The 16,534-nt window shown below is 46.9% G+C and overlaps 1 protein-coding gene and 1 pseudogene across 3 annotated transcripts in view; one reads left to right on the top strand and one right to left on the bottom strand.

The window, feature by feature from the left end:
- The window catches only part of Znf536 (zinc finger protein 536), a 464,620-nt gene extending 463,451 nt beyond the window's left edge, over positions 1-1,169 (bottom strand). The window contains exon 1 of one of the 3 annotated variants that reach the window (XM_032893829.1): positions 919-1,169. The gene's annotated coding sequence lies outside the window, so the exon portion shown is untranslated. Of the gene's footprint in view, positions 1-138; positions 421-472; positions 745-918 lie in introns of those variants that run through there. The other 2 variants (XM_032893833.1, XM_032893830.1) reach the window with 2 other exon arrangements.
- LOC116893360 overlaps positions 1-16,534 on the top strand; it is a 545,263-nt pseudogene that overhangs the window by 193,806 nt on the left and 334,923 nt on the right.

Here is a 16,534-nt window from a genome sequence, read left to right as displayed (position 1 = left end):
CACGCCAAGTGTCCAAACTCACTTTGCCACCTCCCAGAGATCAGGGCCGCCCCCACCACCACCTGGCACCCGCGCGCCCCTCCACTCCGCCGCCCCCACCCCCAACCCCGGCCTCCCCACCACCTTTGTTTGCCTTACCTTAAAACATTAAACGCGGGCGTCGGGAGCAAACTCGGGCACGTAAACCGAGCGTTGTAAAAGATTGTGTTCAATGAATAATGAAACATGTCCACATGATTGACTTGATCATTTTCCGGGGCTGAGGGGGGACGGGCGCCCAGCTCGCGCGCCTCAGTCGCCCACTCGCCAGAGCCCGGCCAACTGCTCTCAGCCTAGCCTGAGCAGGGCAGGCTCGCTTTTCATCAACCTCATTTCAGAATCGCCCCGTTCATTGATACTCATCATCCAACCCCAGCAGACATCCCATCCCCTGCTCGGCCTCCCCCTATCTGGTAGGTGAAATGCATTGTACCATTAAAAAGGATCTCCATTGTCGCCCTGGCGTAATTCACAGCAACTAGATAGGTCTTTCAGCATTTAGCTTTGATGAGCCGGAGACTGAACCCTTGATATAATAATCTACAAAGAATGGTGTGTGGTCGTCCATTTTTTCTCTCTGTCTAGCAACTAAGAAACCATTTAACACAGCGCAGCTTGCTTCTGACCTTGAGCTCATGTAAACACACTTATTAAAATCTATCTATTCTCCAAGAGCTACATTCTGATTGTCAGACTCGTTACGGAGACATACATCAGCCCCTTCGCTTGTCACTACTTTGCATTCCTGCCTTTAACTAAAGAATTTTTTATCCAGTCGAGAGGCAGAGAGCGATTGCCACGGAAAAGAGGAGGAGAGAAGAGAGAGAGAGAGAGAGAGAGAGAGACGGAAAGGGAGAGAGGAAAACGCGTAATTCTTACCTGCTCCTCAAACTATTTAAAGTCTGTTTCTTTTCTGGGGTGAAAAAAAAAAACTCCCGGGTGAATCTCGGTGGACAGCGGGACGTGGAGAATCAGTCACAGCCCGGGCGTTTAAGGGAGTCATCAGCGATCAAATGACGTTGATCCGCGCTGTAACCTTGTGGCGTATTTAATGTAAATAAGGCCGTTATGTTGCCAATCGCCGCGATACAAACACCGAGAGGTCCTCAGCCTCGCCTCCCGCGCCTGCCATTAGAGGCGACTTTATTTACAGACACTATTTAGGAGATCATGATAATTCTAAAACAATACTAGTGCCAAATGATTATGAAAATATGATTTTAATTAATCACGTAGTAGGCAAGGAAATTAGCATACGGTAATTAAACTTCGAGAAAAACGTCATGCAGGTTCTCTGCCTTATGGGTCCAGAATAATCATCGCGGTGGGCTCCGAGACTTAATTACGAAACAAAATAACTTTTTTAAAGGCAACTTTGCAAGGCTGGTCCTCCAGGCGAACGTTTGGGTAAATAATACAAGCCGAGGTAACAAAGTGGGGGTTTCAGTGGTGCCGAGGTTGAGCTGCTGTGAAGCAAGGACGCGGGGAAAGATGGGGGGGAAGCCGAATAATGCAATTACGAATGCTCTGTCCTAGAGTTGACAAAAGCTGGTGCCTCAAAAGCCTCTTTGTTATGGGATTATATAATGATCCTGGTGTCATTATGGGTGGGAAAAAAAGAAAAGAAAGAAAAAGAGAGGGAGAGAGAAAAGGTTCAATAAAAATAAAAGAAGTGTGCATAGACACCATCGAGCAGCTTTTAAAGAAAGGCTGGCATGTGGCATTGGGTGTGCTGATAGGAGGACAAGGTCCCTACAGAGTTGGCAAATAAAGAGATGGGAGAGAGAAGAGGCCTGTGTTGTGCCTGGTTAAGAAGGGGTGAGATTGAGTATACAAAACACCCAGCCACTGAGACACTTAAGCACCGATTCAGGTAATACAGGTCCCAACTTGTCTGAACTAAGTTCCCCTTCCAGATGACTAGAGTGTTTTAAACTCCAGCACCACAATACATCAAACGCAGAGATCCAGAGAAAGCTCTCTCCAGCCTGCCCACCACCCCCTTCAGCTTCAGCTTCTGCGGAAGGATCCACTCAGAGGCAAGCAGCAGTTCCAGAGTGAGGACAAGGCTCAGAAACTTGGGAGGAGCCACCAGCCTCCGGCCTGGTGGGCTCCAGCGCTAAGAAGCTACTGGCTGTCAGCTCTGGGCAGTGGGCACCGGCCTGGTCACTGCTGCCCATCCTGGAAACTGGCCCTGAAGAATGCCAGTACCTTTCTCTTTTCCTCCCTCCCTCTCGCCTTCTTACATCTCTATACCCCTCCCTTCTGGCTAGGAGAACCTGGAACAGATGACAAGCTAGTTTCTTGAGGCTCTTGAAGGCCTAAAGAATGTCAAGAGTGCATGGATGTAAGTATGTGTGTATCTCCTGCCAACCAAAAAAAAAAAAAAGTTTAGGAATTAAGTGTGTATTCTCCTATCTGATGTGCTTAAAACTCTATCTGGACAAAATGGAAGGTTTGGGATCCCCCCCCCCTTTATTCTATGGGAATTATCAAGGATAGCACTCTCTCTGTGGGAGTAGAGTTGGTGTTCTTTATTTCAATTCTTTCTGGGTCGACTGATTATATTCTGTGGTCTTTTGAACCTGAGACTGTAAGTCAAGTGATTCTTCATAAGTGACAGTTTGGACAAAGCCCCGAGCAGGTCGAAAGGAAGTGGTCCGTATGAACTCGTAGAAAAGATACTTTTTAGGGGATAGAACGAGGGCGGCAGTCTCTGTCTCCTGCTAACCCTGCACCGGTCAGCACACCTTGGCCTTGCATTCTGATCTTATCCTTGGGCCCCGGAAGGCATCCACCCATACTGAACTGGGATTCCCCTTCCAGCGGCCTCGGCACCCCTCTGCAACCCTTGGAGCACGTACATCCAGAAAAGACCACTCCTTGCTCTCTAGAAAGCCCGTGGAAACTCCTTTGGGGTCACTTGGGGTCCGTGGAGCTTCTAAGAGGCCCGGTGAGTCTGGATCCGCTGGACAGCGACTTCCCACCACCTGAGAACCCGAGACCCACAGCTTGGACCAGAAGAGTTCAGGCCAGGGCTCTCCGGCGCCCCCTGTCGGCGTTGCAGCGCTTGTCACCTCGTTCCTGACAAGGTGGGGTGCCAGGGGAGACTCACTGCGCTTCTGTTATGCAGAAGGGATAAAGGCTAGAGTGGAGGGCCACAGTAAGCAGAGGTCTGACATTTAAGGGGGTGGAAAAATGATCCTTAAATACTTCCCAATAAAGAAGGTCCCATCAATTCCCCCCTTTTTGGGTCTGTTACCTCACAATATGCAGTTCCCAGGTGGATTCCCAATAGCAGTAGGAAATTACTTCTTGATGTCCTGCGTGTAAACCCCTTATTCAAATAATCCACCCCCTTTGAAAGTAACCCATTCTCTCCGACTTCTGCCGTTCTAAATACCCTCACAAGGAACGATGGTTCATGCACCTGAACTAACAGCTTTCTGGAGCTCCTGACACAACATCCTTCCACTTTTCTGTACATTTCTCTTCTTTACCCTTAGTTTTCCTTACAACTCTGCCTCCATGGTATAGTCATTGAGAAAGTCATTGCTAGTGACCAAGAGACTAAATCACTAAAGACTCAGGGGTGGGGTAGGGCGATGAGCTAAGGGCAAAGGTGAATCGAGACACTCCTGGGAGAAGTTCCCCCATCTCAATGTTCTTATCTGCAAATAGATGATCTCCAGCCATCCTCAACACCCCTCCAATCACTCAGGGATGGGATCTTTCAAAAGAGGGTGGCCAACGTCACGAAGAAATGGCATAGACAGAATAAAAATACCCTGTCCTGTGGTTTCCCATGGAAACCTATGCTGGTCCTGTAGGTCAGGTGGGAATTGTTCTAGAGACCCAGAGGAGTCTTTGACTTTGCACAGTCTCTGCTTCTTTATCTCCGCTGGTCCAGGGGTGGCCTCTTCCACCTGGACTCTCTTCGTCTTGGAGGACCTGGGCTCTACCCTGGAGTCGCTCCTTGCACTGATGAAGAGTTCCTTATGCTGCTGAGCCTCCATATCTAGGCTCACCCCTGAAAGGCTGAGGTGCAGCTTTCTGTGGTGGGCTCCACAATATGAGAAGACCACCCTTTCAAAGGCTCCCTCGAGCTTAGGACACAGCAGGAGCCCTTGAAGGTGGAAGGTGAGCCTCTGTAAAAAGCCTTTGCCCAGCTCGGTTTTCCTGCCATGAGCTGTTGTTCCAAGGAAAACCTCACTCCTTCCAGTATTTTATGAAGCAAGCTTTTTAAAGGCCAAAGAGCTACTGTCCCTTGGGTTCTGGGAAGGGGGAACACAGAGAGGAGGAGGAGGAGGAAGAGAAGGAGGAAGATGAAAGGAAAAAGGTGGTAGAGAGGAAGAAGAGGAGGAAAAGAAAAACTGAGAGAGGAGAAAAGAAAGTTAACCTCTTTTCCAGCTCTAATGAGAGGCAAGATATCTGTCTGAGTATAACAGGTCCCTTCTTCCAGGGGTACCCCTTCCTTTCCTTTCTCATACTTAAGGCAGCTGGCCTCAGGGTCTGCCCAGTCAGAACTTCTCACCCCTCTAGACACTGAGTGGACCAGGACTAGGCATGTGATCTATGCTGGTGCAATCAGAGGCAATCTGGGTTCCATTTTATTTGTTTTTAATGGGTGAGTGGAGGATTGAAGCAGTTAGATGGTTATAGTTTTCATATTCTTACCAATACTGAGAAATCAAGTGTGCAGAGCACCACCCCGGAACCCACTGGTAAGGGGCTCTAGGATGATGCCAAACCCAACAATGGTAGAAATGGGAAACCAACTTACTGGCCCTGTATGAGCCCCAAATTGAACGAGAGCCGAAGTCAAAGCCACCTTGCCTATAGGGGATCTCCTTTCATTTACTTTGGTTTGCTTTGGGTCTCCTGTCATGTGCTTAACACCTCACAAGAACAAGGGATACTTTGGGTTGGCATGAGAAAGCTCTAAAACTAAGGCTGGGGCAAGGAAGGAAAAGCAAAGCGTGGCCCTCAATCCCATTCCCACTGAGGGAGCAACCACGGCCTTGGGAGATGCTTCTGAAACCTGCAGGCGTGCCTCGCTTTGAACTTTACCTCTGCTCTAAGGAAGACAGTTAAACTTTTGTAAAGTCTGGGCTCTGGTTTCCAGAACTGAAAGAGATGCTTGTCAGGGCCAGCTCAGAGACGATGTCTTGTCTCGGGACAATCAGGTTCTGAAGTAAGCAATAAAGAAGAGTGCATTTGTGGTTCTGCCTTCGAATGATCGCACCAGCTTTAGGTACAAACAAGACCAACTGGATGCTTTCATGGTGTCCTTGTATAAGTTAGCCAATGGAATCTGGAGATGGTGGCCTACCCCTTTCGTCCCAGCACTACGGAGGCAGAGTAGGATGGATGATCTCTGAGCCTTGGAGTCCAGCCTGGCCTACCTGTTGGGTTCTGGGATATCCAAGGTTACACAGGGAGACCCTCTCTAAAAGGAAAGTTATTCAAAGGCTATAGGGTTATGGCTTGAATCTGAGTCAGGGTTATGTTTTAAACCCTTGGATACCAGATAGCTGTGCTCTTTTGGGAGACTTGCAGCTCTTGGGGGTGGAGGTGGGGGCTGGCAGGTAACAATAGGCCCTAGCGTCAGGGAGCTCTGAAGATTATACCAATCCTGGTTCTTCTGTTCGGGCTGCTTTCTGTAGAATGGCCCATGTGATGAACCTTTGCTACACATTCCCACCAAGCCTTCACCATCTTAATGTACTGAGGTCATGAGCCAAAATAAATCTTAACCTCCTTACGTTGTAGCCCTGGCTGGCCTGGAACTCACATTTAAACCACCATTTAAACCAGGTGGCCTCAAACTCACAGAGATCTCCCTGCCTCTGCCTCCTGAGCTCCGGGATGAAAGGCATGCCATCGTGCCCAGCGTCCTTTAAGTTGTTTCTATATAGGCTTTAAGAAAAGAAAAAAAATACCGCAGAGAGGCTGAGGTAACTAACACAGATTCGACTACTGTCACCTGTCTACTTCCGGGTGAGGCTGAGGCCTGGACCATTCTAATTGCGACACTGGAGCATCTCAGAGAGTCTACGCTGCTATTACAGGTCTTGTGAACCCTGGAATAGCTGTGAATGCAGAAAGCCCTCCAAACGTTATGATGTTTGCTTCTGGTAGCCCAGTTGCATGGATTCGAACGTTGAAGATGACAAAATCAGACCACATCGTCCAAAGGCAGGCTGTGCCTCACTGGCTCTGGGGTTTAGGCAATGGCTATGCCATCTTTTAAGTCAGAAGTACAAAACCCCAAACGGAGCAGACCCCACCAATCAGTACATCACGCCTCTCTGGACATTGGTTCTTTTGAGACTGGGCATGTGGCCCATACTGCTCAACCTGAGGAGGTCCAGCCTGGGTTATCACCCTCACGCCTTAAGTTTGCGTACATTCCAGCTAGAACATGGCCTGCAGAGGACCTGGGACTTGAGGAGCCCTCCACCAGCTCCAGAGTGCCTGGTGAGCATTGTCAACTGGATGGAAGGATCAAAGTCTGCCTTACAGCACTGGTAGGGACTCACGAGTTGCTTTTACTAAGGTGTGAATGACTCCCACGGTGCCCCCCTACATTCAACACTCAGCCCACAACAGCCATCTGGCACCTGCTTTTCTAAAATTCCACCTATCACCCTTGATTATTTTCCTTTTCAGACAGGACCTCCCTTTGTAGCCTAGGATGTTCAAAGCTGCAATCCTCCTGCCTCAGCTTCCTGGATCCGGAGATCAAAAGCTTGTTTCACTCACATTCTGCTTTTTACCTTAATTTTCTTTCCCTTTTTCAACTTGGGGGCAGAGGGGGTGTGAATGTGTAAAGCTTCTTACTCGATGGCTCAGTGGTTAAGAGCACTGGCTGCTCTTCCAGAGGTCCTGAGTTCAATTCCCAGCAACTACATGGTGACTCACAACCATCTGTAATGGGATCCGATGCCCCTTCTGGTGTGTCTGAAGTCAGTGACAGCGTACTCATACATAAAATAAATAAATCTTTTTTAAAAGGTTCTCACTAGAAACCACAGTGATTGAATATTGAGAAAGTCGTGTAGTCATTGAGAGTGATCACCAGGGTCCCTTGGGTAAATGCGGAATTTAGTCACCTTCTATCCAACATAACTTTGCTAAAAAGCTACTAAAATGCACATAAAAACAACTATGCCACACTCATGGCCTCTGCCTTCCCTGGGCCCTGGAAGAACACAGACCTCTCCAGCTTTGGTCAATAGTATAGCAAAAGCCAGGGAAGACTCATCAAAAGACCACCAAAGGACTGACTTCAGTCTAAGACTTAGGTGAAGATAGTCAGGCGTGTACTGAGAGCAAGGCACCCATTGATGGCACTGGACTGACTTGAATTACATGGTGTGGTGTGGGGGACAAGCCAAAGGCTCAGAAGGATGTGTTTAAATCCCTGGCTAGTCTCCACCAGGCTGTATGTGCATATGCACCCAAGGTTCTCACACATTCCAGTGAGCATGGTCCAGGGAGTCCCCATGGAGTCTCAGGCATGGACCTGGCAGGACCGAAGGATCAGTGGAGCTTCTGAGAGATCAAACCCCAACCTTGGCTGGTCTCTCTACCCTATATCTGGCCCAGACCCTGGCACACTCCAGGAAATGTTTATGGAAAGAATCAAAGAATGAATGAATCATACTTAACATGTAGATGATCCTTACTAGATGCTGGGTATCAGCCTTGATTTAACCTTGGGAAATGGTCAAAGTTTATTAATGGAAACAAAAAAGTCAGAACTGTATTTCACTATTCCCAAATGGGTAGATGAATGGAGGGATGGATGGATGGATGGATGGATGGATGGATGGACAGATGACAGACGGACGGATGTATGAATTTATACAGCACTATTTAAAATGGGTTGATGCCACCAGAAATTAGTTGCAACTTCAAATAATGAGTGGTCATCTTCTCTAAAATAAAGCAACAGTTGACTAAGGACCAGAAGACCAGAAACTCCATCTCACCCTAGAGCGCTTGTGTCTTCTCTCCATGCACTTTCCTCTGCAGAAAATTTTCCACACACTTTGAATCATTTTCTCTCAATACTCTGCACCTTGCTTCTGTTCTCTGAGTTTGTAACAGCAGGGATATCCCTAAGTATCAAATTCTTAGAAAGTATGATTGTTAGGGCTATGTAATACTTTACTAAGAAGAGGCTTGTTTAAATGACCGCTTATTTTTGAATCCTTTAAATGGCTTCTAATCACTTTATTCCCTTAAAAGCACTGGAGTGGTGAGAGATGACACCACATACTGCACCTACTCTGGAGACTGAGGCAGGAGGATAACAAATGTAAGGCCAACCTGAACTATAAAAACAACTCTCAAAAGAACAAGACAAAAATCGTTGGTGTGACCATGTACATGGTTAAACCTGTTTGTTTGCTGGGGGTCCGTGAATAGATGAACCTAGAGGGGTCACAGGAGGACTGAGGTTGCCACATTTCTTCCCCCAAAGACTCCCCAACTCTCTTTCTCTCCCTCTCAAGTGTCCCTTTATGCAACAGGGACTCCAGGACATATCTTACACCTCATGAATAGAGATGTCTCCTTAGGCAGATACACTTAGCGTACATAAGTTGTCATTCCAGTTCTGGGAGTGGTTCAGGGCTCTGACATCCATAGCTTCACCCCCTCCACACTGGTGATCCCCCAGGACCACTCTACTTCCCCAGGAGGGAAAAAGACCACCTTCTGAGCTTCAAGAGACACAATGTGTCTCTTGGCTTGAATCACTCTACCAGGCTGCCGATCTGGGGAAGGGATGTGTCTTGTCAGTAACAGAAAGGAGATAGTTTCTACACACTCAGCTCTGCTACTAAATTGGGAAGACCGGGTGCCTGCAATCCCAGAACTCTGGAGGTTGAAGCAGGATGTAGCTTCAGCTTGGGCTACATAGTGAATCTGAGATCAATCTGGTTCTAAAGAGAAACCATGTCTGAAAACAAAGTGGACAGCTAGAACGACAGCTTTGAGGTAAAGAGAGTACGGTTCCCAGCACTTGCAGCTCACAATTGCCAGTAACTCCTGCTCCAGGGGATGTGAGAGAGAGAGAGACAGAGAGAGAGAGAGAGAGAGAGAGAAGAGAGAGAGACAAAAGAGACAAAAGAGAGACAGAGACAGACAGACATAGAGACAGGGAGAGACAGAAAGACAGAGAGACAGAGACAGAGAGACAGAGACATAGAGACAGGGAGAGACAGAAAGACAGAGAGACAGAGACAAAGAGACACAGAGAGAGACAGAGACATACACATAAATAAGAAATAAAAATTTAATAGAAGGAAGGAAGAAAAAGATAAGAAACCACTCCAGATTTCCCACCCCACCGTTTCACTTCCTGGATTATCTTTGCCCTTAGTGGTAAGTCTTCTATTTCTCTAAAAGAGACAGAAGTGCTACCCCCACAGAGTGGCAGAGCTCAGGTTCTATGGTTGACCTCCTGAGTTTAAATCCCAGTCCCGCCATTTCAAAGCTGGGAGACCTTCAGCAAGCTAACTTCACGTTGAGTTGGGACTTCGCCCACCCTTTGTACAGAGTTCCCACTGAGCAGCGCATCAATGATAGACACTTGTTCTGCAATCCTTTCTTCTCCCCAGTAAATAGCACCGAGTGGGCCCCATGCCTTTAGTTCAGCTGTTTAGACCACGCTGTCTTTCATTCAGCGTCCAGCACGCACTGACCCACACTAAGGGACATGTTGGCCACCCTCAGTCCCAGTCTCTCTGTCTTGCTCTCACTGCAGATAAAATCCTTTTTAGCTTTCTAAATTTTTGTCTGTTTTGTTTTATGTGCACGAGTGCTTTGTCTTCATGCATGTGTGGGTGACGTGCTCTGTGCCTGGTTTCTGTGGAGGTCAGAGGAGGGCATCAGATCCTTGAAAATGGATCATAGACGAGCTACATGAAAATGCTAGGAATGGAACCTGGGCCCTGTGCTTGTGTTACAACTGCTCCTAACCACTGAACTAACTCTCCAACACCCCATTTAATCTTCCCCCCCCCTTTTAAATTAAGCACAAAGTAATGGGTTTTCTTTGGCATTTTTGTAGACACGTGACATTATACTTTATTATTATTTATCTTGTCTCCCCACTATGTCCCTCCCTCCAACCCACTGCCCACCTCTTACTGGTCTTCTTTTTCCCTTCAAATCATTCCCACCTTTTATTTTCATATCATGTGCCGTCTGCCTCTCTTCCTCTCACTTCTCAGAATTCTTTAAGATCTCTTTCTCTCCTATCAATAGCACATTTATACCTTCAAAACTTACACACACACACACACACACACACACAGGAGCATGCACATACTACATATGAGAGAAAACACAATATTCATTTGTTTTATGTAAGTACATGGTACATTGTCATTGTCTTAAGACACACCAGAAGAGGGCGTCAAGTTCCATTACAGATGGCTGTGAGCCACCATGTGGTTGCTAGGAATTGAACTCAGGACCTCTGGAAGAGCAGTCAGTGCTCTTAATCGCTGAGCCATCTCTCCAGCCCACAATATTTATTATTACAAATCTAGCTTAGTGTGCCCCATTTTCCTGCAGATTTCATCATTTCATTCTTTACAGCCTCGTAGAATTCCCTTGTCTTTGTGTACCACCATTTTTTATCCATCCATCTGCTGGTAGGCATCTAGGCAGGCTTTGCTTCCTGGCTATTCTGAACAATACAGCTGTAAAACATGGCCATGGAAAGTGTCTCCGTGGTGCGTTGACTTAGAGTCTTTCAAGTGTGTACATGGAGTGGTGGTGGCTGAACCTTTCTACACCCCCGCTAACATGAATAAGGGTTCTTCCTCCACACCCCTTCCCCAGCAGGGGTTGCTCTCTTGAGAACAAGCCTTTGGATTAGGATTCGGGTGAGATGGACTCTCAGAGCAGGGCAGGCATGTTTAGTTGTTTGGGCAGTGAACCTCGGGGCTTCATCACGCAATAGGAATGGCCACACCTTTGTCTGCCCACCTCCAAGGTTTGCCATTGCTCCGAGGTTCGTGGTGACTCCTTCATGGTCTCCGAGTGCAGTTTTGAAGACACCATACTCTTACATTTTCTTTCTCAAACACAAACACTATTATATACAGAGCTCACTTTTACTTTGGCAGTGAAAATACAGCTAGGATTTATCACTAAACTAACTTTGGTTTTGCCCTTCTTAAACATCTTCACTAAATATCAAATCAGTTTAGCTTTCATTTCCCTGTTGGCTAAGGATGTTGAACTCTTCTTCAAATATCTGTTGGAGATTCTCTCTCTCTCTCTCTCTCTCTCTCTCTCTCTCTCTCTCTCTCTCTTTCTCTCTCTCCTTATGTGTGTGTGTATGTGTGTATATGTGTATGTGTGTGTATGTAGGTGTGTATATGTATGTATATGTGTGTGTATGTGGGTGTGTATATGTGTGTATATGTGTATGTGTGTGTGCATGTGTATGTGTGTATATGTATATGTGGGTGTGTGTATGTGTGTATATGTGTATGTGTGTGTATGTGTGTGTACTGTGTGCATGTGTATGTGTGTGTATGTGTACTGTGTGCATGTGTATGTGTGTGTATGTGTGTGTGTGCATGTGTGTGCATGTGTGTGTGCATGTGTGTGTGCATGTGTGTGTGCATGTGTATGTGTGTATATGTGTATGTGTGTATGTGTTTGTGTGTATATGTGTATGTGTGTGTATGTGGGTGTGTGTGTATATGTGTATATGTGTGTGTGTATGTGTGTGTATTGTGTGCATGTGTCTGTGTGTGTGCTCATTCAGTTTGTTAGCCCATTGATTTATTATATGATTTGGAGAAATCATATATTCACTATTTGGAGAATGTTTATAATTCTTAATATGTTCTGAATAGTAATCCCTGTCTGGTGTATAACTGATGAAAGCTTTCCTTTCACTCTGTAGACCAGATCTTCACTCTGGCGATGTCTCCGTTTGCTGTGCAGAAGCTTTTAATGTCCCATAGCTCATTAGTTCCTGGGATTATTTCCATGTTGCTGGAGTCTTGTTCAGGAAACTCTTACCCATGCCCATGTCCTAAAATGTCCTGCGTGTGCTCTCACAGCAGCATTAAAGTTGGGGCCAGCATTAAGGTTGTTGCTGTATGGTGGAATGAGAACCATGCGTCTACAGACTTTCATTTTTCTGCATGGGCTGTCATTTTTCCAATGTATATTTTGATATCTTTGTTGAAAATAGGTGGCTGTCGTCATGTAGGTTTATTTCTGGGTCCTTTTCCATTCCCTTGGTCAGCATGTCTGTTTTCGTACAACTACTCTATGCTTTTTGTTACTCTTGCTCCAAAACTAGTCTACAAAATAGAAGGGAAAGACATACAACGAAGCATGTTCTATGACACTAGCATCGCCCTACCCCCAAAACCAAATAATCACAGAATAAAATAAAGAAAACTATAGGTCAGTCTCCCTGGTGCACATAGATTTGTTTCTCAGCAAAATTCTTGCAAGCTGTATTCAAGAGCTCATGAAGACCACACCATAACCAAGCTGGTTTTGTTCTAAGGGTGTAAGCTTGGTTCAACATCCCAAAGTCAGTAAACACAATTCAGCACATAAAGAGACTTAAGGCCAGACCGCCTAAACATGCCAGGATGCTTAAAATGCCTTTGACGGTGCTTAACATGCCTATAGACAAGACTTGCATGACTAGGAATAGAAGAATGACCCAACATAATAAACACCACACATGAGAAAAACTCTAGTCAACGTCATGTTCAATAGAGAAGAGGAGACAGCATTTCCTCTGAGATCAGGAACAAGCAGAGGGTACCTACTCCACGGTCTCTCCATACAATGACCTTGGTCTGACCCAGAACACTAAGACAAGGGAAAGAAATGCACAGGATGCACAAGGGGTGAGAAGTCTAAATTGTCCCTATTTGCAGATGACATGGCCCCGTGCTTGACAAACCCTAAAGACTCCACCAGAATGTGCTGAGACATGATAAACACTTTCCGGTCACAAAATCAGCATCCAGAAATCAGTAGCCTTTCTGCCCATCAATAAAGAACTCGCTGAGAAAGAAGTTGGGAAAAATAGCTCATTCATGCCGGCTTTACAATAACCAAAAGATGTGGAAACAAATCTAACCAAAGAAGTGAAAGGCCTCTACAATAAAGCTTTAAGATACTGAAGAAACGGATTGAAGACTCGGGGAGATGGAAAAAACCTCTTGTGCACGAGTTCAACCCGTTTTCTTATATAACTCAGGACCTCCTCCCCAGAGGCGGCATTTTCTCCAGTGAGTTGGGTCCCCCATCTCCATTAATCAACCATATCAACCATCAAGAAAATGCCACACAGACATGGCCACAGGCCCATCTGACAGAGGCATTCCCCATCTGAAGCGCCCACCTCTCGGGTGACTCTAGTTTGTGTTAAGCTGACAAGAAGAGACCACTTTACTTTGTTTAGGATTGCCTTAGCCATCCTTGTCTTTTGTGCTTCCATATGAAGTCTACGATTGTTCTAGATCTGAGAAAAATGTCTTCGGGGTTTTAAAAGAGGTTATGCTCAATAGGTAGGTTGCATTAGGTAAGGTAATCACTTTCATAATATTAATTCTGCCAACAAGCCAGTAAGCAGCGTTCTTTCAAGGCCTCTGCTTCTGTTCTTGCCTCCAGGTTCCTGCCTTGGGTTTCTAGCTCAGCTTCCTTTGCTGACTGACCGTAACTTATAGGCTGAACTAAAGCCTTTCCTCCCTTTAGTTGCTGTTTTGATCGTGGTTTTTATCAGAGCAATCGAGAGCAAACTAAGTCACAGAGAGAACAATGCTGGCGCCATATTTTCTGATTTCCGCAAGCATCCAGATGCTGCTGGTGGGGAAACTGATCAGATCAGATCTGGAGGCGGGAGGGGGGTTCTGAATGACCACAATGTAAACGCTCAAGCCAGTGGTTTCCTCTGTCACCTAGATGTTTGTGTGATTTCCAAAAACGGGATCTTACTGTATAGGCCAGGCTGGCCTCAAACTGGAGGCCATCCCCCAGCTTCAGCGTCCCCAAGAACAAGCATGGACACAGAGTAGGTGTCTCCACGCCTGGCTTCTGACCAGTGCTCTCCTGGTCAGGCTGAAGCAGGAGATGCTTCAGAATGCTTGCTCGCTCTTTCCCACGTCTTAGAGAGAGAACTTGCTTTTGTGACCAGACTCCACCTGCTTTCCCTTGGCCTTCTGCAGGCCACAGGAAGATAGTTTATAAATTACTTATCCGTGCTTTCAAAGCTGCAGCAGCAGGAGCTGACTTTCCTATTGTTGCTCACATGAGAGAAGCCCCAAAGCTCCAGCAACTCACTAAGCAGGGGAGCTAAGTGTCTACCTGGAAAAACAACACAAAACAGATAGAACTCCAGGCTTAGCCATGCACATGTGTAACCCCAGCACCCAAGAGGCTGAGGCTAAGGGATCCGCAATTCAAGATCAGCCTGGACTACACGGTAGAATCCTGTGTAAAGTGGGGTGCATGTGTATCACAGAACACCCATGACTTGGATTTAAAGAAGGTTAGGGCAGAGCTCTAGAGGAGAGGGAGACCTACCCCAGTTGTAGAAAGCTCTTCCACTGAGCCCTGGATATGACGGTGCATAGCCAGCTCAACCTTTCTCTGTAGTCCACCCACCCATCTGCCACCCACCAAGGACAAGAATGCCCACCGCCTACCAGGTTTCTACAACCTGTTCCCCTAGTGCAGTTTGCCCTAGGAGGGAAGAGGAGGTTCTCGTGTCTGGATCACTTTAGGCCCCTGCTCAGGCAGTGCAGACCACCTGAGCCTCTCTTCTTCTCTCCTTAGCATTTGTCACAAATGCTCGGGCACAAGAGCTGGATCTCTATCTCTTGCTGAAGCAGGAACTAGGAGCCCTTGGGATGCTAGAGTACACTTCCCGCCTCTCAGCCCTGCCCCATCCCCTACCCATAAGGAAGGAACAGTTGTTGGTGTAGAGAGCATACAGCAGGACACCTCTACACTCACCTCTCTGTGCTGGAGATGGGTCCAATGGCTACCCAGCATCCCCTTCTCACCAGCAGCTGGCTGAGCCCCGCTGGTGTGACTTGTGCCCGTGGTCAGAGACAGGAGCCTCAAGGAAACATCTGAAGTGCTCCTGGGGCCTGCCTGGTTTGCAACAGCTCTGAGCAATTCCTCTCAACCATCATCTCATCTGTAGTTTCTCTTCTGTCCCATTCTAGGCCACAGGAGGCTGATCTTCATAGATATCTATGAACCCCATGGTTTAGCTGACTCTCTTGACCTCTGGCTTTGAGACCAGCCCAGCAATGAATGTGAAGTAGAGACAGTTGAGACTGAAAGGTTTGGGGTTTGCCCACCAGCCCTGCAGTAGGCCAGTGCATGCTGTGTCTGTCTCTTGCCTCCAGTCCTAGGTATCATCCCTCCTGGAGCTCACAGGCCTCTGTTCTCTGACTTTGGGCTCTGTCAAATCCCTGTGCTCTAGCTAAGGGCACCAAGAGGGATAGAGTGGCTTTCTTAGCTTCAAGTCCCTGAGCTTTTCCCACCCTTTACGGGTTCTCTCATTTATGTATAGACACGTGTGGATACCTTCAGGTATCCCTCATCTGGGCATTGATTTCCTTCTGGAACGCAGACAGGCTCAAATTCAAACAATATTACCTCCATGGGTATGTACAAACCACATGACCCATACTCGACCATCTCTTCCTGGGTATGTTTATTTCCTGTCCTGATCAAAGAGGAAGATTCTAGAAAGTACAGGTCTCTGGAAAAGGCACACAAACTCACAAGCACATGGAGACTTAGAGACTTAGAGCCTGTGTTTTCAGGATGTCCCTGGTCACCTCTGATGGGAGGCCATGGTTTTTCACAGCAGCATAACCTTCCTCGTCTGAGATACGGCTGTAAATCAAACAGAAAGGCAAGAATGACTTTGAGTGGCCAAAATAGCGGCTTGCAAAGCCAGGTTCTGCACTTAACTGAAGCCCCTGAGGCACTCTAAGAAGGCAGGTGAAGGCTTACGTCATGCATCATCAGAATAAGCCTGGATCTCTGCTTTCTGGTCCAAGGCTAATTAGAGATGGTCATTTAGGGATGGAAAGAGGACCATACTCATAAGAGCAGAAGGCAGGAGCCTAAGAGTGAGAGAAGCCCCCCCCCAAGGCGCTAAGGAACAGGCCTTGTGACTAGAGGGAACTCTACAAGCCCAGCCATTAGCGGAGGGCAAGTACTCTGCATGCCTCATGAGCCCCGAGGGCTGCGTTACCTCTGTTCAGCATCTGAGGCTCGCAGCAGCAACCCTGAACCATTACAGAAAGGTTAATGGTGTTCCACATTCTCCTAGTAAGAGGGAAAAGAAATTTGTGCCTCATCTTAGGAATATTTCCATCTGAAAATGTTACATGAAAATAATTTACGGTGCTGGCTGGCATCTGCAGCTGTCTGGGGTCTCACTCCCTGTGGTTTTCCCCCATGG

Source organism: Rattus rattus, chromosome 2 (genome assembly GCF_011064425.1).
Source record: "Rattus rattus isolate New Zealand chromosome 2, Rrattus_CSIRO_v1, whole genome shotgun sequence".
Classification (NCBI taxonomy): domain Eukaryota; kingdom Metazoa; phylum Chordata; class Mammalia; order Rodentia; family Muridae; genus Rattus; species Rattus rattus.
The sequence above is the reverse complement of the archived record's forward strand: the minus strand, read 5'-3'. Positions and strand labels throughout refer to the sequence as shown.